Here is a 24,135-nt window from a genome sequence, read left to right as displayed (position 1 = left end):
TTCCTCGAGACCCTATCTCAAAAAACCCTTCGCAAAAAAGAGTTGGTGGAATGGCTCAAGTGGTAGAGTGCTTGCCTAGTGAGCGTAATTCCCTGAGTTCAAAATCCCTGTATCACAAAAAAAAAAAGGAGCTCAAGGCCAGCCTGAACTATATAGCTATATAGTGAGACCCTGTCTGTCTTTAAAAAAAAAAGTACCTCAGCTGTTTGTGCATGCCACACAGGTGGCATGAGGCAGTACCCCCAGTGTGGCTGTCCACAATGGAGCCTCACTCTGAAACTTTTAGTCCAGACTCTGTTGGTAGAGAGACTGAAGCAGACAATTCATTGGCTTCAGGAATGTGGCTGCCTGGAAGTGTTTTGCAGGAAAAACACAGGTGCTGGAGCCATTCCAGCACCTTAGATGACAGAGAATCTCCTGGATGTGCTGAGCCCTGACAGTCCTAGTCCTGACCTTGGCTCTGTCCTTGACCAGCTGATTCAACAAGCTTGCTAAGTCAGTTTAGTGAGAATCCAATCACCCGGATGCTTCTGCTTAGTGAAGCCGTCCCTCCCTGTTCCTGGCCATAATTTCCCACTTACGCTTGTGTCTGGAAAGGAGCCCAGTGTTTAACTGAGGGCTGCCTTCCCCTATTGTGACAGTTCCTGAATTAAATTTGCCTTCGTTGCTTTACCTTCTGCCTGGCTCTGTCTGTTTTTGAGAAGTCAGCACTGTCCAGTGTGATTCTGCTTCCCTGGTCATTCTCAATTAAAACCCTGTCACTGCTAGCAAAGGCTGTGAATGGAGTTTCTCAGGAGGGAAAAACTTGTAAGAACAGCTTTGAAAATCAGAGATCATTAGTAACATTCTGATTCTTCTCTGTGCCTTCTAGATATGGGGTTGTTGGGTTGCAAAATCCATGTGCCCTTTTCAGCAACCGTAGCTAAACATTTTAAAAATGAAATTTCACATTTACCATGTCAATAGTACAGCTGCAAAGAAACGCCTGGAGTGGGGGAGGGCAGCCACTCCTCTTGCAATAGGCAAAAAACATCATTCCCTTACTCTCATTCAGATATGTCATCAGGAAGGTCTGTCTGCAAAAGTCAAGCCACTGTCATGGGAAAACAGCTTTACGCAACTTAACTGAAAAGACACGCCAAGTTCTGAAGTTGCTCAGGACAAAATCCTGAGTTATGAAAAATTTCGAAATATGCTTACAGAGCTTCCCCATGTTGCATCGAAAAGATTCACCCAGTGAACAGACGAGAAAAGATTGATTCTTTTTCAGAGATATCTGCATCTTAATCATCAACTTGTTTTGCCAAAGTGTGTGCACCAGGAGAGAAGGAGGAAAGGCAGTTGGTGTAACGGTCTGTTGTTGCAAACTCACCAACCCAGAAAGCCAGATATAACAAACAACCTACACCCCAAAAGGTCAGGAGTCCAGTCTGCCAGGAATGGGCGGGCATTCACCAGCCCCGTGATGTGCGCGACTGAACTTGTAGTTTTTGGAAGAAATCATAAGACAGGAGAGCAATTAGTTTTTGTGTCAGATGCACTGAGCTGAATCAGAGGCCTGATTGCAGATGGCTTGCTAAAGAACAAGTCCTTTCTTGTGGGCACTTGTGTGTGACCCACTCACTCACTGGACTTGTCTGTGGCTCCAAGCAATCAGGCAGGTCGCAAACCTTGCCACCACCCCAGGTTTGCTTTTAGTTTCATAGCACACCGTGTCAGGTTCCAGGGGACAGTCACATCCAAGCAATCAGAGTCTCTTAAGAAGGAGTCCCCATGATGGCTGGCAGCTTGTGTTCTGCTGTAGCCATGCAAGGCTGACAGCTGGGCTCAAGCCCAAGTGACAGCAAGGTTTTCCCAAGTCCTGGTCAGCCTAGAGACAGAAAGTTAGCAGGCTCCAGGGCTCAGATATCTTTACTCAGTAAAGACTGAAAGCTGCTCTCCATGATTCTCGAGGTGCAGCTTCCAAGACAACTGGTGTCTCTGCATGCTGCCTCCTTTTCTTCAGAGGCTCCAGTAAGAAAACTTATCCTGAAAACCATCTGTTACAGAAAGTTACTCTGTGGGTAAAACTCACCATCAGCAAAACATGAGGACACTGCATGCCACCAGGGGTTTTGTCTTGCTTGCTTAGGCAGTTTCTTAATCGAGATGATCCCTCTGACAGTCTTGAAATTACAAACAGAATACTTTGTTAGTTTTTGTCATTTATCCACATGCAACCGAACACAAAGTTATTTTTGAAAAATTCCCTTTCTCTGCAAATTGTTTTAAAAATTCATTCCACTGAAGCTTCACTCAAAGCCCCAGTAGTAAACTAGACATGTATGGTGTTAACTGTGGGGCTGCCAAGGAGCCTGGACTGGGGGAGGGGAGGCAGCCTCCCCTCCCTCTCTATCCCCCTCCTTCTCTCCGTTTCCCTTTCTCCCTCTCCCTCTCCATGCCCCCTTCCCTCTCTCTCTCCCCCTCATTTATCTGAAGCTTTGCCCCAGTACAGACAATGTATTTTTAATACTGTCATTGTTCATCTACAGACTCAAAACATAATCATTTTAAAGTGCCTTGGGGCTAGGTATGGTGGCTCACGTCTGTAGTCCAAGCTACTCAGGAGGCTGAGATAGGGAGGACTGCAATTTGAGGCCAGTCTTGGCAAGAAGCTGTCAAAACCTCCACCTCAACAAATAAGCTAGAAATGGTAACACACACCTGTAATCCCACCTACTTGGCAGAAGGTCTGAGTCTGAGCTAGGTAAAAAGCAGAGATCCTCTCTGAAAATTAACTAAAGCAAAAAAGTTCTGGGGTGGGGGAGTTGGGCCTTAAGTGGTAGAGCATCTGCCTAGCAAGCAGGAGGCCCAGAGTTCAAACCCCAGTGCTGCCAATAAGTAAATAAGTAAATAAATATTGGAAATATGGAAAAGTATAAAACTGTAATGTAACCATAATAGCTTTGTGATTCTAATGATATTTTTCAAAAATAAAGTTGGATCTTCCATGTTTCACTCACAAATCTAAGATTTAATTAAAGCCATTTAATTTTGTATTTTAAAAAGTGAAAATGTATTCAAATATTATAGATGGGAAAAAAAATGCTCACCTTTGGGAATGTTTGGATCCTTTCTCCTCCTACATAGAAACCAAAAAATCAAGGTAACACATGGGCCTCTTCCCCCTATGGAAAGGTTGGGGGGATTTTTGTTTGTCAGTTTTGCACTGGGGATAGAACCCAGGGCCTGGCACATGTCAGGCAGTCTCTCTTCCGCTGAGCTCCATCCCAGCCCTTCCTATGGAGAGGGTTTTGTCAATTTGCCCCTCTCCCAGCAGTATTGGGAGGGTACGCCTTTGAGTCAAGCTTTCCTTAAGAGGTTAGAGCATGTGCTGTCCAAAGTTCAGAATTTAACTCTTCACACTTTTCTTTCATCTATCTATCTACCTGTCTGTCTGTCTGTCTGTCTGTCTATCTATAATCTACCTAAGCACCAACCCAGGGCCTTGTGCATGAGAGGCAAGCATTTTACCACGGAGCTACATCCCTAGCTCCCTGTATTTATTTTTTTAACTGTAAATTGTGCATAACATAAAATTTACAAATTTGCCATCGTAACTTCTTTTTGGTGTTTTGAGACAGGGTCTTACTATGTAGCTAAGGCTGGCTTCAAATTTATGATCCTACCTTAGCCTCCTGACTGCTAGGATTGTGCTACGTAACTAATAGTTACAGCTACTGTAACTATTTTTAAGTGTACAATTCACGGGCGTTAAGTACATTCACAGTGTCATGAAGCCATTACCAGTTTTTTCATCATCCTGAACCACATTCATTAAGTAACAACTACCCGTTCTTTCTCTCCTCCTAGCCCCAACAACCTCTACCTTGCTTGTTATGTCTCTGTGATTGTGTATATGTCACCTGGATGGAATCATACAAGACGTTTTGTGTCTAGCTCACCTCACGTGGCACAATGTTTTCAGGTTCATCTGTGTGTGGCTACGTGATTCACACTTGTTCCTTTTCATAGCTGGCAACTATTCCATTGTAAGGGTGTACCATAGTTAGTCTAACTTTGAGGAACACTGATTCTTCCCCTTTGGGCTGTTGTGAGTAACACTACACGAAAATTCATGTAAATAGGTCTGGGCTGCTGCTTTCATTTCTTTGGGATGTACCTCTAAGAGTGGAATTTCTGGGCTGCTGAGACTTCTCAGCCTAGTGACCCACGTGCAGAAGGATTCATGGAACAGAAGTTGTCAGACTCACATTTGGGAGGGTTGGGGTTATTTGGTTAGGTTTGGAGTTGGGGATTGAACACAGGGCCTCATGTGTGAAAGTGCACACACTCTGCACCACTGAACTGCACCCAGCCCCTAAGGCTGCTGTGTTACAGCAAAAGAATGCAGAGAAAATGAGCAAAGAGAAAAGGTGGGAGGGAGGCAGGGCTGGGAATCCACAGGAAACCAGGCACAAGCACAAAGAGTTCTATTTCCAAGAGCTCGGAATTTACCAAACTGCTCCTTGACTTCACTTAGAGGTTATTTTCTGTCCCCTTCCAAATGTGACCTGGGGTAAGACTTGTCTTGTTCAGGCCTGAGTTTCCCCCTCTGCAAGATGGTCAGTATGACTATAATGGACAACAGTCCCTTGAAAGGATGGTTTCCAGAATGTTCTTGCGCTGGAGAGCTATGACCTTCACTCTCCCAAGTCCAGCCTGTCCTTTAGTGGTGCTAACTCCATGTGCCCTGATGAAGCTACAACCCAAACCACATTTGCTGGATGGGCATTTGAGACCCCCCCCAAGAGCATTTCATAAACCCTTTAAAATTTTTTGTAGTCTAGGCACAGTAGCTTATACCTGTAATCCCAACTACTTGGGAGGCAGAGATATGAGAATCCATGGTTCAAGGCCAACACGGGCAAAAAGGTAGTGAGACCCCATGTCAAAGAACAAGCCAGGTGTAATGGTTCATGTTTGTAATCCCAGCTACATAGAAGGTAGAAGTAGGAGGATCATGGTTTGAGGCCAGTTCAGGCTAAAGAACCCTATCTGAAAGCAAAAGGGGCTGGGGTGTGGTAGAGTGCTTTGTTTACAAGTGCAAGTTCCTAAGTTAAAACTCCAGTGCTTGCCACCCCCAAAAAAGTCTGTTTACAAAATACATTGTACATCTGCACAGCCACCATGCACCTCTTTTAGTCCTTGGTAGCAGGTCCTGCCCTTCTGCTCTTAATAAAGTCTGCTTGCAAGGAAAAAGAAAGAATGGTTTGTGAGGCAGGCGTCAGCCACCTGACACAATGCCTGGCACAGAGTGACTAGAAGGCAGCAATGATTGCCATTATTTACTTTTTTTGTCCTGATCACTACCAAATAAAGTCTGTGCTCCTCAAAGAGCTCAGGGCAAGGTCATAACTCGCCATAAGATGGGAGAATAAGTCAGAGTTGAAGGAGGAGACTTGGCTTTGGTGTGATGACGTGTGGGATTGTGTCACATACACTATCCGATGACACCCATGTCTACAATTGGGACACCCAAGGTCTCAGGCGCTCCTGTCAACTGACTGACATGACTCACTTCAGAAAGTGCCCACTTTCCAGGAAAGTGGCTTTAATGCAGTCAGTTAGAAGTGTAAGAGGTGCTTAAAGTGCTTTTGCTGAAAAGCACTGACTCTGCACGGGGGCCCATGAATTAACTAAACCCAGGAGAAGGTTGGCATCTCTGTCTCCATTTTGTACCCATTGTCCTCTGCTCTGAGCCATTCTGTCCTGCAGCCACCTTTGAATCTAGGAAGGACAGGAATGGTCCATAACATCTTTGTGACACAAGGGACTGAAACTTCCCTAAAGAACAGAGGAGACTTGTAGGACAGACCATCTCCTAAATGAGGACATTTACCTACAACAACAAGGCTGCACTCTAGAGCAGGAGTAATCATGTCTTGGGAACCAGATTACTCCCTTCAAGTGATGACAGTGATGACAACTTCTGCAGAACCCTCACAGAACAAGGACTGAGATAATAGTCAATCACACCACACCTGTGACCAGGACTGTTTTAACTTGTCCCCTACCCCCAATTCTTTGTCAGTTTAAACCTAAAATTCAATGTGTATACCCTGAAGATGGCTGAAGATGGGCTGAGTGTTTACTCTGCCTCTTCCCACAGTGTGTCCCAAGCTGTGTAATAAACCTCCTTTCTCTGCCTTCACCATGCCTCTTTATTTGGCCTTTAGGGGTGGGTGGCCAGACCTGGCATGTGAATCCCAAGAGTTTGGGCCTTGGGTCCGAAACTCCAGTTTCAGAAGCTCCACTCCACAGTGTCCCCACCCCACCAGGACACCCACCCATCCCCAGGAAGCTTGTAGAAACCCCAGGGGACCATCAGCCCTATGTGAAAACATGCTTGTGGGTCACAGAGGGAGTGATTTTCTTTGCTTCCTGTGATTTTATTTGTGTTACTTGGTTCCTTTTGTGTTCCAAGTTCTCTTGGTTAGTGGGATGACATTATAGGGTCTCCATGACAGGGAACATTCAGTGAGCAGAAGCTGCTCTGGTCCTCGAGTCACTGTCAAAAATTGTTGTTGATGGTGGGAGATGGTCCCAATAATGATACACATGTAAGTACATGTAAAAATGATAAAATAAAATTAAAAAAAAAACCACACAAAAAAAAGTTGTTACTGTTCACAACTGTGTCAGCATAAAAATGACTAGAAACTTACCGACTCCCAACACTACACGCTCCCTGTCTCATAGGATCACGGGTCAGGAGTCCAGGTGCAGGGTGGCAGGTCCTCGGCTCAGGACCCTGGTGAGGATGTCATCCTGGCATCTCATCAGCCAGGGCCCCAGGAGATCTCGACAATGTCACACTCACATGGTTGTTGGCAGAGTTTCAGTTCCTCCCAGCTGAGGTTCTCAGGACAGACAGACATGTGAGCAGATAACACTGGAGTGCTTTATAGAGGTCTTCCGGGATAAGGAAGCATTGAGGCCCAAAGACATGGCAATGTCTTTCTAAATATAGCAAAATCAGTAGTGAGAGGGCGTGCTCACATCTACTAGCATACACTTCTTTTTCTTGTCTGTGTGTGTGTGTCTGTGTGTGTGTGTGTGTGTGTGTGTGAAACTAGGGTTTGAACTCAGGCCTTCAAGTTTACAAAACAGGTGCTCTATCACCTGACCCACACCTCCAGTCCATTTTGCTCTAGTTATTTTGGAGATGGGATCTCTTGAACTATTTGCCCAAGCTGTCCTCAAACTATGGTCCTTCCAATCACAGTCTCCCAAGTAGCTAGGCTTGCAGGAGAGAGTCACCACCGCCTGACTGGCATATACTTCTTTGCCTGAAATATCTGTTTTTGTCTCAATTTTTTAAATTATTCTTTAGCTTCCCAAATGCTGGAAGTGACCCCAACATATTTGTGAATGAAAATCAGTAGCCTTTACAGCTGTACTCCCTCTGACCTAAGACCAACTTTTCTCGTTTGTTTTAATTTCAGAGGAATATGTATCATTGTAATTTTTTCTGTGTGTGGTACTGGAGTTTGTTTTGAACTCTGGGCCTATACCTTGATCCATTCCACCAACCCTTTTTTTGTGATGGGTATTTTAAAGATAGGGTCTCGAGAAATATTTCCCCAGGGCCGGCTTCAAACTGTGATTCTCCTGATCTCTGCCTCCTGAGTAGCTAGGGTAACAGGCATGAACCACCCAAACCCATTTATTTATTTTTTTCTTTGCTAGTGGGACTGGGGTTTGAACTCAGGGCTTCGCACTTGCAAAGCAGATGCTCTACCACCTGACCCACACCTCCAGTCTATTTTGCTCTGGTTATTTTGGAGATGGGGTCTTGAGAACTATTTGCTCAGGAGGATCTCAGCAAATAGAGGATTACAGACATGAGCTAGGATTACAGACATGAGCTACTGGATTTGAAATATACTCTTAGTTATTTTGAAATATACAATACACTGTTATTGATTGTAATTGACTACAGTCAATAGACCTCAAAACCTGTTCCCTGCTGCCGGTAATCATAGCTACTCAGGAGGCAGAGATCAGGAGGATCACAGTTCAAAGCCAGCCTGAAGCAAATAGTTGGAGAGACTCTATCTCAAAAAAAAAAAAAAACCATCACAAAAAAGAACTAGTGGAGTGGCTCAAGGTGTAAGTACTGAGTTCAAACCCCAGTAATGCAAAAAAAAAAAAAAAAAACAACTTGCAATCCTGTTACAGGGTCACATGGTCTCTGATCAGAAGATTTCCAAATTCTTCATGTTGGCAAGAAGGCATCCAAGTAAGACAAGACACATGGATATAGTAAGGGCCCCATTTGGCCAGGTGACCAGGTGGGATGGGAACAGGAAGGGAGCACAGAAAGTGCTGTCTCAAGGCATTTTTAAAAACTAGTCCTAACCAGCCACAGGAGAGGGATTTGGGCAGGCTGGGGGGTTGGGCTAGGGTGACTGACAATTACTCTGTGCATGTACCCAAGCTAGCTCCTAGGCACTCTATAAGAATGGAGTGTGACCAACATTCAGGCTTTTATCTGAGAGATAATAGAGGGCAGAATCATTCCAAGGCTTTTTGTCTTACAATTTACAACAGCATAGGATAGCATTGGGCTGAGACAAGGAGTTTAGCATGAGATGTGCTAATAATTACATAAGTTACATGGGGTCTGAGATGTCCCATTGTTAACGGCACTGGTATAGTCTGTGATCAGAAGATTTCCAAATTCTTTATATCCCACCAAGAAGAATCCATGACAGGACACATGGATATAAATGGAGTTTATTAAAAATTAGGGAAGGGAAATACAAACGGAGGCATGGTGGGGCCCAGGGAGAAGCCAGAAGCTGAGAGAGCATTTCTGTTCTTCAAGTATTTTAAAACCTATGATAACCTATGAGAAAGGGAGAACAAGAAGATTCCCAGCCAATAATCAATGAGTGGGGAGGGGCATGGGTGGTTCCCAGCCAGGTGAGGGTGGTTCCTGAGCCAAATCATGGTTAATCTATGATGCAATTTTTTTTCTATGAGTCCCGAATTTAGCCTCCCTCACTCCTGCCTCCTCCCAAGTAGCTGAGATTACAGACGCCACCATCATGCCCAGTTTTTAATGTTGTATGATCATGCTATCTTCAAAGACAATTTTACTAATTCCTTTCCAATTTGGATGCTTTTTTTTTTCTTTCTCTTGCCTAATTGCCCTGTCTAGGACTTCCAGTACTATGATGAATCCTTGTCTTGTTCCTGATCTTAGAGGAAATACTTTCAAATTTTCATCACTGTGTATGACATTAATTGTGGACTGATGATAACGGGTCTTTACTGTATTGAGTTATATTCCTCCTGTACCCAAGTTGCTGAATGTCTTTATAATCATCAACAATTGAATTTGTCAATGCATCTTCTACTTCTGCTGAGATGATTATTGTGCTCTTTGTCCTTGGTTCTGTGTGTGGTGTATTGTTTCCTGATTTGCTTATGTTAAAACATCCTTGCATCCCAAGAATAAACCCCAGTTAGTCACAGGCTCTGATCTTTTTAATGTGCTGTAGAATTCATTTCTGTATCTTGTTGAAGACTTTTGTACCTATGTTCATCAAGTGTATTGTCCTGTGACTTTCTCTTCTGTAGTATCCTTGACTGGATTTGGGTTTGGGGTAATGCTGTCCTCACAAAATGAGTCAGGAGAACTTGCTCACCTTCTATTCTTTGGAAGACTTTGAGGAAGACTGGTATTCTTTGTGTGGAGTGTGTGGTGCAGGGGATCAAGCCTTAGCTTAGCACATACTAAAGTGTTCTCCCACTTAGCTACACCTCAAGCATGTGGTTCTTTAAATGTTTGATAAAAATTTGACAAAGAAGCCATCGGGTCCTGGGCCTTTCTTTAATAGAAGAATTTTTATTATTGATTCAATCTCTCTCTCTTTCATAATTCAGTCAGCAGGATCCATGTTTCTAGGCACTCATCCACTTCTTGTAGCATGTAGAATGTTGGTAGTAATAGTTCATAGAAGTCTCTTATGCTTCTTTTATATATATATAAACTTACTATATGATATTTATTGTTTAACTTAAAAGTATTAACATAGTTGGTAGAGGGCAGGTAATGTTTTTCTCTCCTTTATTTTATCATTTTTACATTTACTTACATGTGTATACATTGCTTGTGCCATCTTTCCTTTCCCCAACCTTACACTTCTTTATATTTGTATGGCATCAGCTATAGTTCCTTTTTGCATTTCTGATTCTATTCATTGCAGTTTTATCTCTTTTTAAATCAGGATATCTAAAGATTTGTCAATTTTCAAAAAAAAAAAAACTAGATTTCATTGATCTTTTCTGTTGTTTGCCAGTCTCTATTTTATATATTTCTGCTCTATTCTTGATTATTTCCTTCCTTCTATTAACTTTGAGCTTAGTTTGTTCTTTTTCTAGTTCCTAGAAGTAGGAAAGTTGCTTGTTTGAGCTCTTTTTTTCTTTTTTCTGTGTGTGTGTGTGTGTGTGTGTGTGTGTGTGTGTTTGACTGGCATCAGTGCTGGGGTCAAACCCAGGACCTCATGCCTGTGCTTTGTGCCCTGATGCATGCTGGGTGAGTGCTGTACTAGTGAGCTGTACTCCCAGCCTCTTTTCTCATTGTTAATGTAGATGTCTATCACGTAAACTTTCCTCTTAGGACTGTCTTTTGAACTCAGGGCTTCATGCTTGCAAAGCCAAGAACTGTCTCTGGTTCAGCTCATAAATTTATGTATGTTTTTGTTACGTTTTTGTTTGTCTCAAGATTTTTTTTATTTTTCTTTTTTATTTCTTTTACCTATTGGTTGCTCAGGAATATGTTGTTTAATTTTAATGAATTGTCCAGTTTTCTTCCTGCTACTGATTTCTGTTTTCATACCATTATGGTCTTGAAATGATTTCATTCTTCTCAGATTTGTTAAGACTTGTTAAGACTTGTAGAACGTTCTGGATGTGCTTGCAAGGAAAGAATGTTCTGCCGCTGTTGGATGAAATGCTCTGTCTATGCCTTTCAGTCCACTGGTCTAAAGTGTAGCTCAAATCCAGTTTTTTCTTGTTAGCTCTTGTCTGGATGATCTGTGCATTGTTGGAACTGGAATTTTCAATTTCCATGCGACCTATTCCTCCCTTTAGGTCTATTAATATTTTGGTGTACCTGATATTGGGTGCATATGTATATTCATAATTATTATGTCATTTGATGAGTTATCCCATTAACATTATATAATGACTTTTGGCTCCTATTGCAGCTTTTCACTTAAAGTCTACTATGTGTGATGTGGATGCAGCTACTCCTGCTCTCTCTCTCTCTTTTTTTTTTTTGGTGGTACTGGGGTTTGAACTCAGGGCCTCTGGCTTGCTAGGCAGGCACTCTACCACTTGAGCCACTCCTCCAGCTCTCTCTTCTCTTTTGTGTGCTTTTACAGGGAATGTCTTCCCATCCCCCTTTCAGTCCATCTGTCCTAACAGTGAAGGCTGTGCAGGCAGCCTATCTTGGAGTCTTTTTTTTCTTTAAATCCATTCAGCCACGCTAGCTTTTGACTGGTGAATTAAGTCACTTACATCTAAAGTAATTACTGATAGGTAAGGTTTTCTCATTGCTATTTTGTTCACTGACTATTTTACTTTACCAGTGAGCTTTATACTTTTCTCTGTTTTCTTCTCTGTCACTCTTTTTTTTTTTGGAGGTGCTGGGGTTTGAACTCAGGGCCTTCACCTTGAGCCACTCCACCAGCCCTATTTTTGTAAAGGGTTTTTTGAGATAGGGTCTCAAGAACTATTTGCCCAGGCTGACTCAAACTGCAATCCTCCTGATCTCTGCCTCTTGAGTAGCTGAGATTACAGGCGTGAGACACTGTTGTCCAGTTCTATGTTTTCATGTTACTGATTTGCAGGCTTTTATTTCAGTTTGAAGAACTCCCTTTCTCATTTTATGTAAGGTATGTGTACTGGTGAGGGACTCCCTCAGTTTTATCTCTCTCTCACTTCTGAAGGACAATTTTGCAGGATGAAGTATCGCTGAGGTTTTTGTTTGTCTGTTTGTTTGTTTTTTTTGCAGTACTGGGGATTAAACCCAGAGCCTCATGCATACTAGGCAGGTACTCTACCACTTGAGCCAAGCCCCCAGCACTTTATTTGTAGTTTGTTTTTGACACAGGGTCTCACTAACTTTGCCTGGGCTAGCCTTAAACTTGTGATCTTCCTGCCTCCATCTTCAAGTAGCTGGGATTGCAGGCATGTACCACTATACCCAGGTCTACTGTTACTCTTGTTTAATAGATCGTGTCTAATAGTTCTGAGCTTTGCATTTTGCCCTCAGAAATGCAAGTACACACAGATGCACTGCATTCTTTTTAGCCATCAAATGTAACCATAATTAAACAAGTCCCTATTGATAAGCATACAGATTATTTTCAAGGTTTTTTCCTGTTATAATATATGCTACAAAAGAAATCATTGACTATATGACATGTAATCTTCACACTTACATGTCTATTTTTGTAGGATATAAGTTGATTTCCTGAATCATATGGCATATACTTTTTTTTTCTTTTGGAAACAGGGTCTGGCCAGTCTGGCCTTGAACTCATATCCTTCTGCCTCAGCCTCCCAAATGTTGAAATTACAGGCATGCCACTATGCCCAGATGCATTTTTTTTAAATTATAAACATTTCCAATTTTCCGGTCAAAAAATTACATCAGTTATTGGCAAATGAAAGGACTCATCTCTCCACACTCTCATCAGTGCTAAATATCATCAAGCTTTTTATATTTGCAAAACAGAGATTTAAAAATTAGAAGGTATTTACATATTCTGGATTTGAGAGGAGTTAAGCACCATCTCCTGAGATCCTTGTCTCCTTATGCTCACGCCTGAGAACAGGACAAGACCGCAGGGGGTTTGTGAGGTGACCCAGCTTTCTCCCTGACTCCTCCACCCAGGAGGTCCTCATCACATCAGAAGAGAAGCCATGAGACATCCGTGTCCTCTAAGATGGAAAGTGACAATGGGTGTGCTTTGAAGTCCCTGAAGGAAAGTGCTGACCAATGGGGAAGGTATCTGGAGAGTAGGGGAGGGCTTTAGGAATTGGAAAGTGCACACTTTATCTAAAGGAATCCACAGTTTTACAAGTGTTCATCATGATGGGTCACATCTGGCTAGAGATTTACCCCTGCTTTAAGGTGATGAGGACTATTATCTCCCAAGAATATACTGATTTCACTATTGGAGTTTTCCACAGGAAAAAAATATTCCTAAATTCAAATGCTAATTTTCAATTGTGTGTGTGTGTGTATGTGTGTGTGTATGTGTTTGTATGTGTGTGTATGTATGTATGTGTGTATGTATATATATGTGTGTATGTATGTATGTGTGTGTATGTATGTGTGTATGTGTGTGTATGTATGTATGTGTGTGTATGTATGTGTGTGTGTCTGTGTTTGTATGTATGTATGTGTGTGTATGTATATATGTGTGTATGTATGCATGTGTATGTGTGTATGTGTGTGTATGTGTGTATGTGTGTATGTATGTATGTGTGTGTATGTATGTGTGTATGTGTGTGTATGTATGTGTGTATGTGTGTGTGTATGTGTATGTGTGTGTATGTGTGTATGTATGTATGTGTGTATGTGTGTGTGTGTATGTATGTGTGTGTGTGTGTGTGTGGTGTTGGGTTCAAACCCAGAGCCTCATGCATGCTAAGCAGGCATTTTACCACTGAGCTGTCCTCAGCCCTCAAATTTTAAATTTTGACTTTAGAAAACATGTGAAGTACTTTTTTGTTCCTACACTTCAATGGAACATCAAGTAAGAACAAGTATAAATTTTCCAGAAAGCAAGCATTCAAAATTTGCTAATCTTTACATCAGCATATACTTATATTTAATTGTACATATTGTGAGTAAAATAATTCCTAAATCTTTTGTTAGGTTGGTCATACAAAATTTTTATATTAAAGGTCAAAATGGCCCAAGTGTTGGTAAATCCAAAGTTTACCTATAAACTTATCCAATCCACAGCCGGTTTGTTTGAAACTGTCAAGGGCTTTCCATCGGAGGGTGGGAACACCACCCATGACTGTGAAGCCTCAAGCCAGTTTGATTGTTTCTATGGTCTGATTCAGGTTTCTTGCTTCATCTTTTTGTTTATTTGATTGCCAACAACTGTGGGAGTTTTGGTACCAGTTTTGGTGGCACCTGAGCCAAAGGAAACATCCGTGTCCCTCACATGAAGGGTCTGCCTCCAGGGTCATGGGCTTTCAGAAGATCTGTCTTCAGAAGACAGAGCCTTTTGGCCTCTGACTGGAAAAGGTGACTAAGCACCAACAGGCAGAATGTTCTTTGTTGCTCTGAGGTATGAAACATTACCTGTTTGGTAAAACAACATTACATAACTGCTATACCTGGGCCTCTTCAACCAAGTGAGTCATTGGTTTCATGGAGTCACTCATCAACATCATTACCCTGGTCACCATCAATTACTGTTTGCCGGGCACCCACATGGAGATGACACCGTACTTGATGCCTGACAGAACACACAGAAGACAAAGAGTGCAACTGATAAAGTAAACTGTTGGAGCCGCACATCTGAATATGAAACACAGAACAAACATACCTGTGAGGCCAAGCCTACCTGGCTCACCCGCGGTGGAAGGCACTCATTGAAGCAAGCCACAGAGCTCTGCCATGGTTACTTGTGTTGAAACACAGTGAAGCACGTGCTCTCCCACACAGAAAATGTTGAGAATGGTTCCCAGTCTTTCTGGGGACCCCAGAGTCAGACTCAAGATTTGAAGGGGACTTAATATGTCACAACCAAACTTCAGAATCTTGAGTGAACATCCAGTCACCAGAAATTCGGAGGATTTGCAGATTCCAGGCAAGATTCCACAGCACAGGGTAAGAGATGGGAATCTTGAAGAGTTCCATAAAGAAATTCTGGAACAAAAATACCCTTAAATTGTCCAATAAAACTATTATGCAGTTGTTTTTCCAGTAAATAGACCTCAATTAAAGAGACTTTAGGTGGATGTCGGGGTTGAGCCAAGACAATTTTCTTCCATTATGGCCATCTCTATGTCAAATCTCCTTGCTGCTTTATGTCCTCTTCCATTTCTTTTTGTACCAGATAAAGGCTGGATGCACTGGACAACAAAACAAACTTGTGACTGTTTGAAGTATAAACACATGTCCGAGAAGGATCCAAACGGACATCCAAGTTGTGTGTCCTTAGTGTGGGGCCAAATGGCTGTTAAGGAAACAAAATGCATTTCCCCAGAGACACTGTGCTTGGTGGCTGTGCGCTGAGGTTGGTACATGACAGCGGCTTCACTGGGAGGCCGGTGGAAGGGGCACCACCACTCCCATGGCACATATTACAGCCTGGCCCTTGGGATGCAAGACTTCCCTGGGAAGCCAGGGACACACTGTGGCAAAGGAGCACGATGAGGTCTCCCTCATTCTCGCTGCCTGTGCGGGGCCGTGAGAGGTGCTGGGCTCATCTGAGCACCAACTTATGGTGCAGCCTGAGAAAGAGGGAAAATGGGAAATGGGGTGCAGGAAGCCTCTGGTGCCAAATGGGGATGGAGTGGCCTTCCTGCCCTTCTCAGTAGGTTTCCTTGTCTCCCAGTCCCACAGATTTTCCCAGTATCCCTTTTTCACTAAGAATGGGGAAGAAGCCACCATGAAGGATGGCCGGCTCTGTGCAGGTTTTCTGAGTGCTTGGGAGTAGTAATGAAGCAAAACTTCACGGGGTCAGAGTCCTTCTTCTGTCCCAGAGGACTCTGGTCTCAGTTCCAGGTAAACCCGGGCAGCGGAAACTGGAGGTTGTGACTTAGGTTGAGTAAACCGCACAAAGATGGGAGGAGCGGGGTTGGAGCGCTGCCCTGTCCTCTCCTTCCCCTTCTCTGGCCATCGGTGAGATTAAGGACAAGATGGCCATGCCAGGGTGTCCTCCTCCTGTGGAAGGCAGTGAAAGGGAGCAAGCACTTCCAGTGGCAGAAGGAAGAAAGAATGACATCTCCAGCCCTCGCCTGCTCCAAGAACGTCATCAGCCATTGCTTGCTCTGGCCAAAGGGTGGGAAAAGACAGAGTGAAGAAGCTTTAGGAAAAAAAATCAACTTCCATATTATTCGCTGACTGTCAGAAATGAACCTCTATAAGTTTATAGTGAAAAGGTCAATGACCCAATAGAAAATGGACAGAGGACAACATGAAAGGTCTATTCTAAAAGAAATACAAATGGCCGATATGAACTCATAGCAAAATTCACCATGCTCAAACACGGATCTCAGGAGCACTGTGCTGAGTGGAAGAAGCTGGACACCAAGAATACAGACTGCATGTGTCCAGTTACCTGGAATTCTAATAAAGTGACAGAGACACTCCAGTGACAAAGAGCAGAGACCAGGTGTGGGGCAGAGGGCTTGTGAAGTAATGGAAATGCCCTGTACCATGACTGTGACGTGATGGTTACACAGCTGTATGCCTTTTTATGTATGCATTCAAAATTCACCAACCTGTATGGTTAAAATTGGTGAATGTTGCCAGGTGCCACTGGCTCACACCTGTAATCCTAGCTACTCATAGGCAGAGATCACGAGGATCAAGGTTTGAAACCAACCCAGGCAAGTAGTTTGCGAGACCCTATCTTGAAAATACCTAACACAAAAAGTGATGGTGGAGTGGCTCAAGGTGAAGACCCTTAGTTAAAGAAAAAAAAAAGGTCCTTAGAGACTATTTGGTTCAACTCCTTCCTTTTGTATTTTATAAATAAGACAGAGATTATTATTATTCAAAATCACACAGCCTGCTAAAGGCCAAGACACATCCCAGTATAGACCTGTCTCCCCCCCTCCCTTTTCCCTCTCTTTTCCTTCCTTTCCTTCCCTCTCTCTCTCTCTCTCTTTCTTTCCAGAGAACCAAAGGCCCCATGCTGGCTTCAGTCTTTGTCTGCTGAGTGCTTTTCTACAGCGTCCCAAGCGGCTTCTCCCCAGATGGGATCAAGTCAGGCACATCAGCCAACGTGACATCATTTCAGCTTTCTTTGTCCTGTCCTCCTCCTTGGCACATTGAACCTGTGAACTGTGTCAACCTCCAAAAATCCCAGGCATCCTAAAAGACCTTGATATGGGATACTTCCTTTAGACACATCTTCATTGTATTCAAACAGAGGAAGAGGCTGAGGAAGATGCATACTTTGTGATTTATTGCAAATAATTGCTCTATGCAGTTGCTGTGCTGCCTAGGCAAGGCTGAAATTTGTAGGACAGGCCATCAGGAAAAACAGCCAGAACTCTCTAGCAACAGCCAAATGCACAGGGACGCCTCAGCCCTAACAATGGAATAACACAGTATGTAAAATAGAAAAGCTTAGCTACTTAGGAAGCAGAGATCAGGAAGGAAATCCTCACTTAAGCTTCAGAAAGCCACAAGCACTTAAAACCCATGAACCTTCAGCTGATCATCCTTAGCCAATCCAATCTCTACCAGGAACTGGTGTATGTTCTTGCACTGGTCACCCTGTGGCTGAATTACTCCTCCATATTCTAGATGCCCAATTACAGTACCACTGCAGGCAAATTTCTTCTTTTTATAGTAGTAAGGTCTTGGATACTAGTGAGAGTAGAGTTTCTGGATAGCAGACATTGATACAATTCCTTTTCCTCAGTGGAAATGGCCTGTGGAAAGTGTCTGGGGAGAAGATGGGGAGATGGGGGGATGGATCTAGGATTTCTGTGTCCTGGGAGCAAGGAAAGTTTCCCAAGTTCACCTGAGATCCACTGAGCTCTGGTCACATACTTAGGTCCCCAGAGAGTTGTTGATTACAATTCAGTTGTCATTCTACTGGGTGTCAGTCACCCCACTGGAGACCCCAAAGGTCTCTGCCCTTAAGATACAGATGGGATCTGTAACTTGGTTTTGCTCGTCCTCCTGCTAGAACTCAACCACTCTTCCAAGATCATTCAAATTATCATTTCAATCTTTGAACCTGGAGAAAAACTCTTCTTTAACACTTGCCAAACTGACTTGTTGAAATTCCACTCACTTTCCACAGAGCCACGCAGACATCCCTGACCACCACTGAGTGCTGCATGTCAGCAACACTTTCTATACAGAGCATGTGGACATGTAGAAGCTGGGAAAGTATAGAGCATGCACAGGCCATATCCCAGTGTAGGCGCTGATTAGTCTGAGAATGCCACCTTGTATGGTCCTTAGTCCCTTGACACCAAACCTGGGGTGCTGGCCACGGCAATGCTCAGGCAGAACCACCAGACTCAAAGAAAGCCTCACTAAGTCACCATGCAGGGGGGCTAGAAAACTGGGGGACCTGTGCCTTCTGCTGTCATCTGATACCTGTACTTAGAGTAGGAGGACAGTATCTGGACAGTGGGCCCTATGAACAGGAAATGCATGGAAAGAGATGATTGTTGCTTCATTGGGTCAGAATTGTGTTCTGTCCTGATCCCCTGTGTGGTATTTCATCTGGCATTTTAGAAGTGATCCTAAAGAACTGTCAGCTCCTTATTTTGACAGGGCAGTAATTCTAAAAGATGAAGCTTAAGGGCTGGCAGAGTGGCTCAAGTGGTAGATCGCCTGCCTAGCAAGGATGAGGCCCTGAGTTCAAACCCTAGTACCACCAAAAAAAAAAAAGATAAAACTTGGTTCCTCAGTGGGGCCTATGGATGGATTTAAGGAGAAAGTTAAGATGTCCTTTTGGTCAAAACCACAGGCTGATTTCAGGAAAATTAAATCAAGATAGGGAGGCAACAGCCACTGGGGCGGGGAGGCTGGAGGAGGGAACAGGACACAAGGAAAAACCCTAAACCAGACAGGGGTCAGTAGCTTAGCAAAACTTCCAAAGCTTCTTTGGGGAAGATTTCTCTGGTTTTGGTTTTTGAGACAATCGTAGAGGAGATATGAGATACTCGAGATATGGTTCCAGTTCCTTTTTATGGCCTCACAATGCATTTTTTGGACAGACAGAGTGGCTCAAGCTGGTTGGAGGTTTGAGATCAGCCTTGGCAAAAAGTTTACGTGAGACCCCATCTCAATCAATGGCTAAGCACAGTGGCCTGCGTCTGTCTTCCTGGCTATGAGGGGAAAAGACAAATAGAAGGATCACAGTCCGGGCCACTCAGAATAAAGCAAGGACCCTATTTCAGAAATAACCAATGCAAAAAAGGGTTGGAGGTGTAGCTTAGGAGATAGAATATTTACCTAGCAAACGTAGGGTCCTGAGTTCAAATCCCAGTACCACCAAAAAATGCATTTGTTTTGTTTTTGGAATTGATGAATGAACCTCGCTTACTTTTTTCTTCCCCATGAGACTGGGGTTTGAACTCAGGGCTTGGCACTTTCCAAGCAGGTGCTTTACCACTTGAGCCACACCTCTAGTCCATTTTGCTCTAGTTATTATGGAGACCTGGGGGAGGGGTCTCCCAAACTACTTGCCCAGGCTAACCTTGAACCATGTATTTCCAATCTCAGCTTCCCATGTAAGTAGGATTACAGGTGTAAGCCACTTCATTTCTTACATGAGACAGCACTGTACCTAATTGGCTACTCACCTAATTAGGCTTAAAAAACTGCCCATGAGTGGATCCTAGGGAAGGTGCAGGGCTTTTGTCTTCTAGAAATGATGAGGGAGGACGCACACAGGAGGAACAGGACAAAGTGCCCTCCTGGATGCTGGTGGGGCAGGAAGATTCAGATCCCCAGCCCTGTCCTGGCAGCATACCTTCTAGGTGGCTCATCTGTCTTTTCCTCCTTCCACAGTGACACCAATGAGCTGGCATCTGCATCAAAGTCAAGAGACAATGGCTCTGGGAGCCTTGGGGCTTTACTTCCTATGCTTCAGCAATCACATTCCACTTCTCCGGGTGCCCTGGGGCCCCCGCAGTTGAGTTTGCCAAGCAAGGCATGGGGACTGGGACTGGTAGAGAAGGAAGGCCCAAAGCCCAGCTTTCCGTTTCTAAGCCCTGCTGGCCTGACTTGTATTGAAATTACTGCTTCACGTGAGGGAGGAACCTGGCATGACTCTGCACCCCAATGCCATGACCGCCCTCACTTGTAAAATGGGGTACACAGAAGAGCACTCATCTCCTGGGCAGTGGCTCTCAATGTAAGGTCGCCATCCCCAGCATCTGCATCCTTGGGAACTTGTGAGGACAGCAAATTCTGGAACACTACCCCTGACCTGCTGAATCAGAGCCTAGGGGGTGGGGGGCTCAGCAATCTGAGTTTTCCCTGAGCCCTCCAGGTGGTTCTGAAGCTACACGGAGAAGCACTGCCCCAGGTCGTGAAGACGGTGTGAAGGGGCGCGTGAGATGCTCAGAGCAGCGCTGGCACCTCAGAGTCACTCAGCTGTGAGCATCACCACCACCAAGAGCAGCACAGCAGGAATTTTCTCCAGTGACAATTTCCAAGCATGCCAGGCACTCACACTGTTAGCACAAAGGTCTTCTCTGCCTTTACCACTGACCATAATGAAACGCAGGGGATCAGGGTATGTTGGGGCAGGGCGGGGGGTGCAAATCCATACATTAGTAAGGAAAGAATCTATTAATGGAGACTCTATTACAATAGGATGATGCTTAAAGCCTAAACCAGAGACATCTCAGGAAAGCAATGAGTAAATAATGCTTTTATGGGTAAATGGCTTTGTAAAGAGTACAGGGTTAGTAAAAAACAAAACAAAACAACAACAAAACCTGCTGTGTGGGTGTGGGAAAACCTAAAAATCTGGGGCAAAAATTGCTAGGGGAAGTTGAGGCAGAGAATGTTGTCTGTGGTCAAGCACAAAAGGCACAGATCTGGGCCTGAGATGGAACGAAGAAATGACACATGGGACATTCCCGCAGAGTTTAGGGCCTACCTGTCCCAGTCAGGGTGGCCTCAGTTTTTGACAGTTTCCATCAGACTTGTTAAGAAGCTGACTTTTACTTACACCATGGGTAACAGGATGAATATGGCCCCCAAAGAGATCAGATCTGAATTCGTGGACTTATGACTGTTATCTCATACAGAAGAGACTGTGGCTGTGATTAAGTTAAAGATCTTCAGATGCAGAGATTATCCTGGTTTACACAAGTGAGCTCTATGTGCACCAAGTTTGTAGGACTTTGGTGCAATAGCCGTAGGAGACTGATAGGCTTTGTTCCTTAAAAAGACTGTTTTTTCAGATTGGAGGAGGATATCATCTGGCATCCAGCTGAGAGTTTGTGGATTACAGTCTGAGACGAAGGGAGAAATTTCACAGTCAGTTCCCTTTGTAATTTCACTGAAATGCATCAGACGTGTTCCCTGTCCATTTGCTGAAAATCAAGTTTATTATAGTTATCTCATTTTAACATGGAAAGATTGAGCTTCAGAAAAGAGGTTAGGAAAGGCTGGTGTAGAATGTGTAAGTAAATGTTGACACTATACAAGAAGAGGACAGTGAACACAAAGGAAGAGCTTCAGTAATTTATTTATTTAATTTTTTTTGCAGTTCTGGGGCTTGAACACAGGGCCTTCACCTTGAGCCACTCCATCAGCCCTATTTCTGTGAAGGGTTTTTCAAGATAGGGTCTCTCGAACTATTTCCGTGGGCTGGCTTCAAACCTCAATTCTCCTGATCTCTGCCCCCAAAGCAGCTAGGATTATAGGCATGGGCCACCAGCACCCAGCTTCAGTAATTCTTATTTCAATTACTTACTTGAGAAATTGGCTGGTGATTTAACCCTACAAAGTTAAAAAACTCAGAACAGTAAGCTATTCGATAATTGGTTTCATGTGACCAACAGATCAAGACAGGCTGACCAGGCATGATGCCACATGCCTGTAATCCCAGCTACTCAGAAGGACAGACAGTCTGAGGGCAGCCTGGGAAAAGTTAACAAGACCCTATCTCAAAAAACAAAAGGGCTGGGGCATGGCTTAAGTGAGAGAGCAAGTGTGAGGCCTTGGGTTCAATTCCCAGTACCACCACACAAACACACACACAAATTATAAGCTGTTTTACATTACAATTGGTGAGATTTCCATTATAATTATTTTCCAATATGATTGTCGATGGTAATAAATCACTTTGCAAATGGACAGTTTGCTGGATAGCATTTTAAAGAGTTGGCTCAGTGAATTTTCAAAAATTGGAAGGGTTGTGACATTGGAGACAGGTATTAGGTCTTAAATAACCCACTAAATTTGCCAGTTCCTCTACCATTTAAAACTTCCAGACTGGGTAAAGAATTATATCCTGTTTTACTAGTGAGCAAAAGAAGTCTCTATGATGTGCACCAGAATATTTTATCACAGACACTGAAGTTTAAATTGGAATCAGGAAGTTCTGCCAACGGCATTTTATCAAGAGTGGAGGCCAGAGGCCAGGTTTGGTCACTTGACTCAAATGTGACTTTATGAATAATTAGCCCTCATCAACATAATTTTGCAAAGAAGTAGAGATTGAAAAATAGGAAGAGAAATAACACGACTAGTAATACTACATTTCTTTTTTTTTTTTTTTCCCCCAGTACTGGGACTTACTCAGGGCCTACCTCTTGAGCCACTCCACCAGCCCTATTTTTTGAAGGGTTTTTCAAGATAGGGTCTCACAAACTATTTGCCTGGGCTGGCTTTGAACCACGATCCTCCTGATCTCTGCCTCCTGAGTATCGAGGATTACAGGCATCAACCACCGGTGCCTGGCCATAATACTACATTTCTGTAATGTGTTTTTAGCAAACTGTGTGTAAATAGACATAAAGAGACACTATGAGTTGGAATAAAGGTGCCGTCCATCTCTTGTTCAGTGGCCGTTTCCCATATGTCTCCTGCATTTAGGTATCTCTTGGTGTAACTTCAGATCTGGGGGACATAGAAGGGCTGTGTTTTCGCCAATGCATTTCGAATTCCAAGAAATAGAGAGGATACCATTCTTTGGAGCACCTCTGCTGCTGGGACTGCTGCCAGGCTGTTACTCAAGGCGCACATCTTAATGCACTGGCAGGTTTTTCCACCCTGTGCAATCTTCAGGAGCTGTGGCCCAAGGGCAGCTATAAACCCACGTGTTAGAATAACTTAGATTGCTTGTGATAGAGTAAACAAATACACAATGGACAGACTATACAGCAATACAACTCTGACCCACAGAAGAACAGCAACTTAATCCCACAGCTCAGAGCACTCAGGACTTACTCAATGGCTGACAACTTCCTTATTTATCTATTCCCCACCCCCACCCTCATCCTCCCCACACACCCCCACCCTGTACTGGGACTTCAACTTAGGGCCTAACATCTTGAACCATGCCACCAGTCCTTTTTTGTGAAGGTTTTTTTCAAGATAGGGTCTCACAAACTATTTACCTAAGCTGGCTTCAAACCTCAATCTTCCTGATCTCTGCCTCTGAGTAGCAAGGATTACAGGCATGAGCCACTGGCACCCTGCAACTTCTTTATTTTTTGCCTTTGCTTCCCACCCTGGGCAAACCAGAGGACACCAAATTTGCTTTTCCTCTCCTCTGTCTTTGGGCTGTCTCCCTTGTTATAGCAAGTTCTGAACAATAGCCTAAAAATCTAGCCTGTCTCTGCTTATTCCCACCTATGAATAATAATTGTTTCGAACACCATGATTAAGTTAGAAAAAAAATTAAAACTCAAGCTACTTATAGTATATTTTTGTCACCACCCGAGAGCTTCCCACCACAGTTGCATTTGAGGGAGAAGGGCTTCTACTACTTTAAAAGACATAAATAATAATTTGTGTATTAATTTATTTATGGTGATTCATACTTGTAATCCCAACACTCTGGAGGCTGAGGCAGGAGGATCAGGAAGTTGAGGCTAGCCTGGGCCACATAAGGAGATTCTCTAAAGAACAATTATTTGTCTGTGCTTTTAGAAAGGCTATCAATTTCTTTTGCTAGTTTTTTAAATTGATAAAATTATATCTATCTCAATCCATTTAATTTTTCAGTAACAGTTGACAACTATAACTCCATTTTTGTAGGGGAAAAAAAAGCCTAGAAAAGTGGTGGGGGAAGGGACAAGCAACGTTTGTTTTCTGCAATGTATTTTCTGTAATGAACATGCTTCTTATGTGATTAAAAACTTAGAATCATTTCTTTGATTTCCTTA

The 24,135-nt window shown here is 43.4% G+C and overlaps 1 long non-coding RNA gene across 2 annotated transcripts in view; it reads right to left on the bottom strand.

Annotated features, from left to right (window-relative positions):
- LOC141415546 (uncharacterized) overlaps positions 1-23,247 on the bottom strand; it is a 45,202-nt gene extending 21,955 nt beyond the window's left edge. For both annotated transcript variants that reach the window (XR_012440533.1, XR_012440534.1), the window contains exons 1-3: positions 14,649-23,247; positions 14,419-14,540; positions 2,075-2,165 (exon numbers count right to left, since the gene is read on the bottom strand). This is a non-coding gene — a long non-coding RNA (uncharacterized lncRNA). The remainder of the gene's footprint in view (positions 1-2,074; positions 2,166-14,418; positions 14,541-14,648) is intronic.
- Positions 23,248-24,135: the final 888 nt, after the last annotated feature.

Source organism: Castor canadensis, chromosome 13 (genome assembly GCF_047511655.1).
Source record: "Castor canadensis chromosome 13, mCasCan1.hap1v2, whole genome shotgun sequence".
NCBI lineage: Eukaryota > Metazoa > Chordata > Mammalia > Rodentia > Castoridae > Castor > Castor canadensis.
Note: the sequence above shows the minus strand (reverse complement) of the source record. Positions and strands in the feature narration are given on the sequence as shown.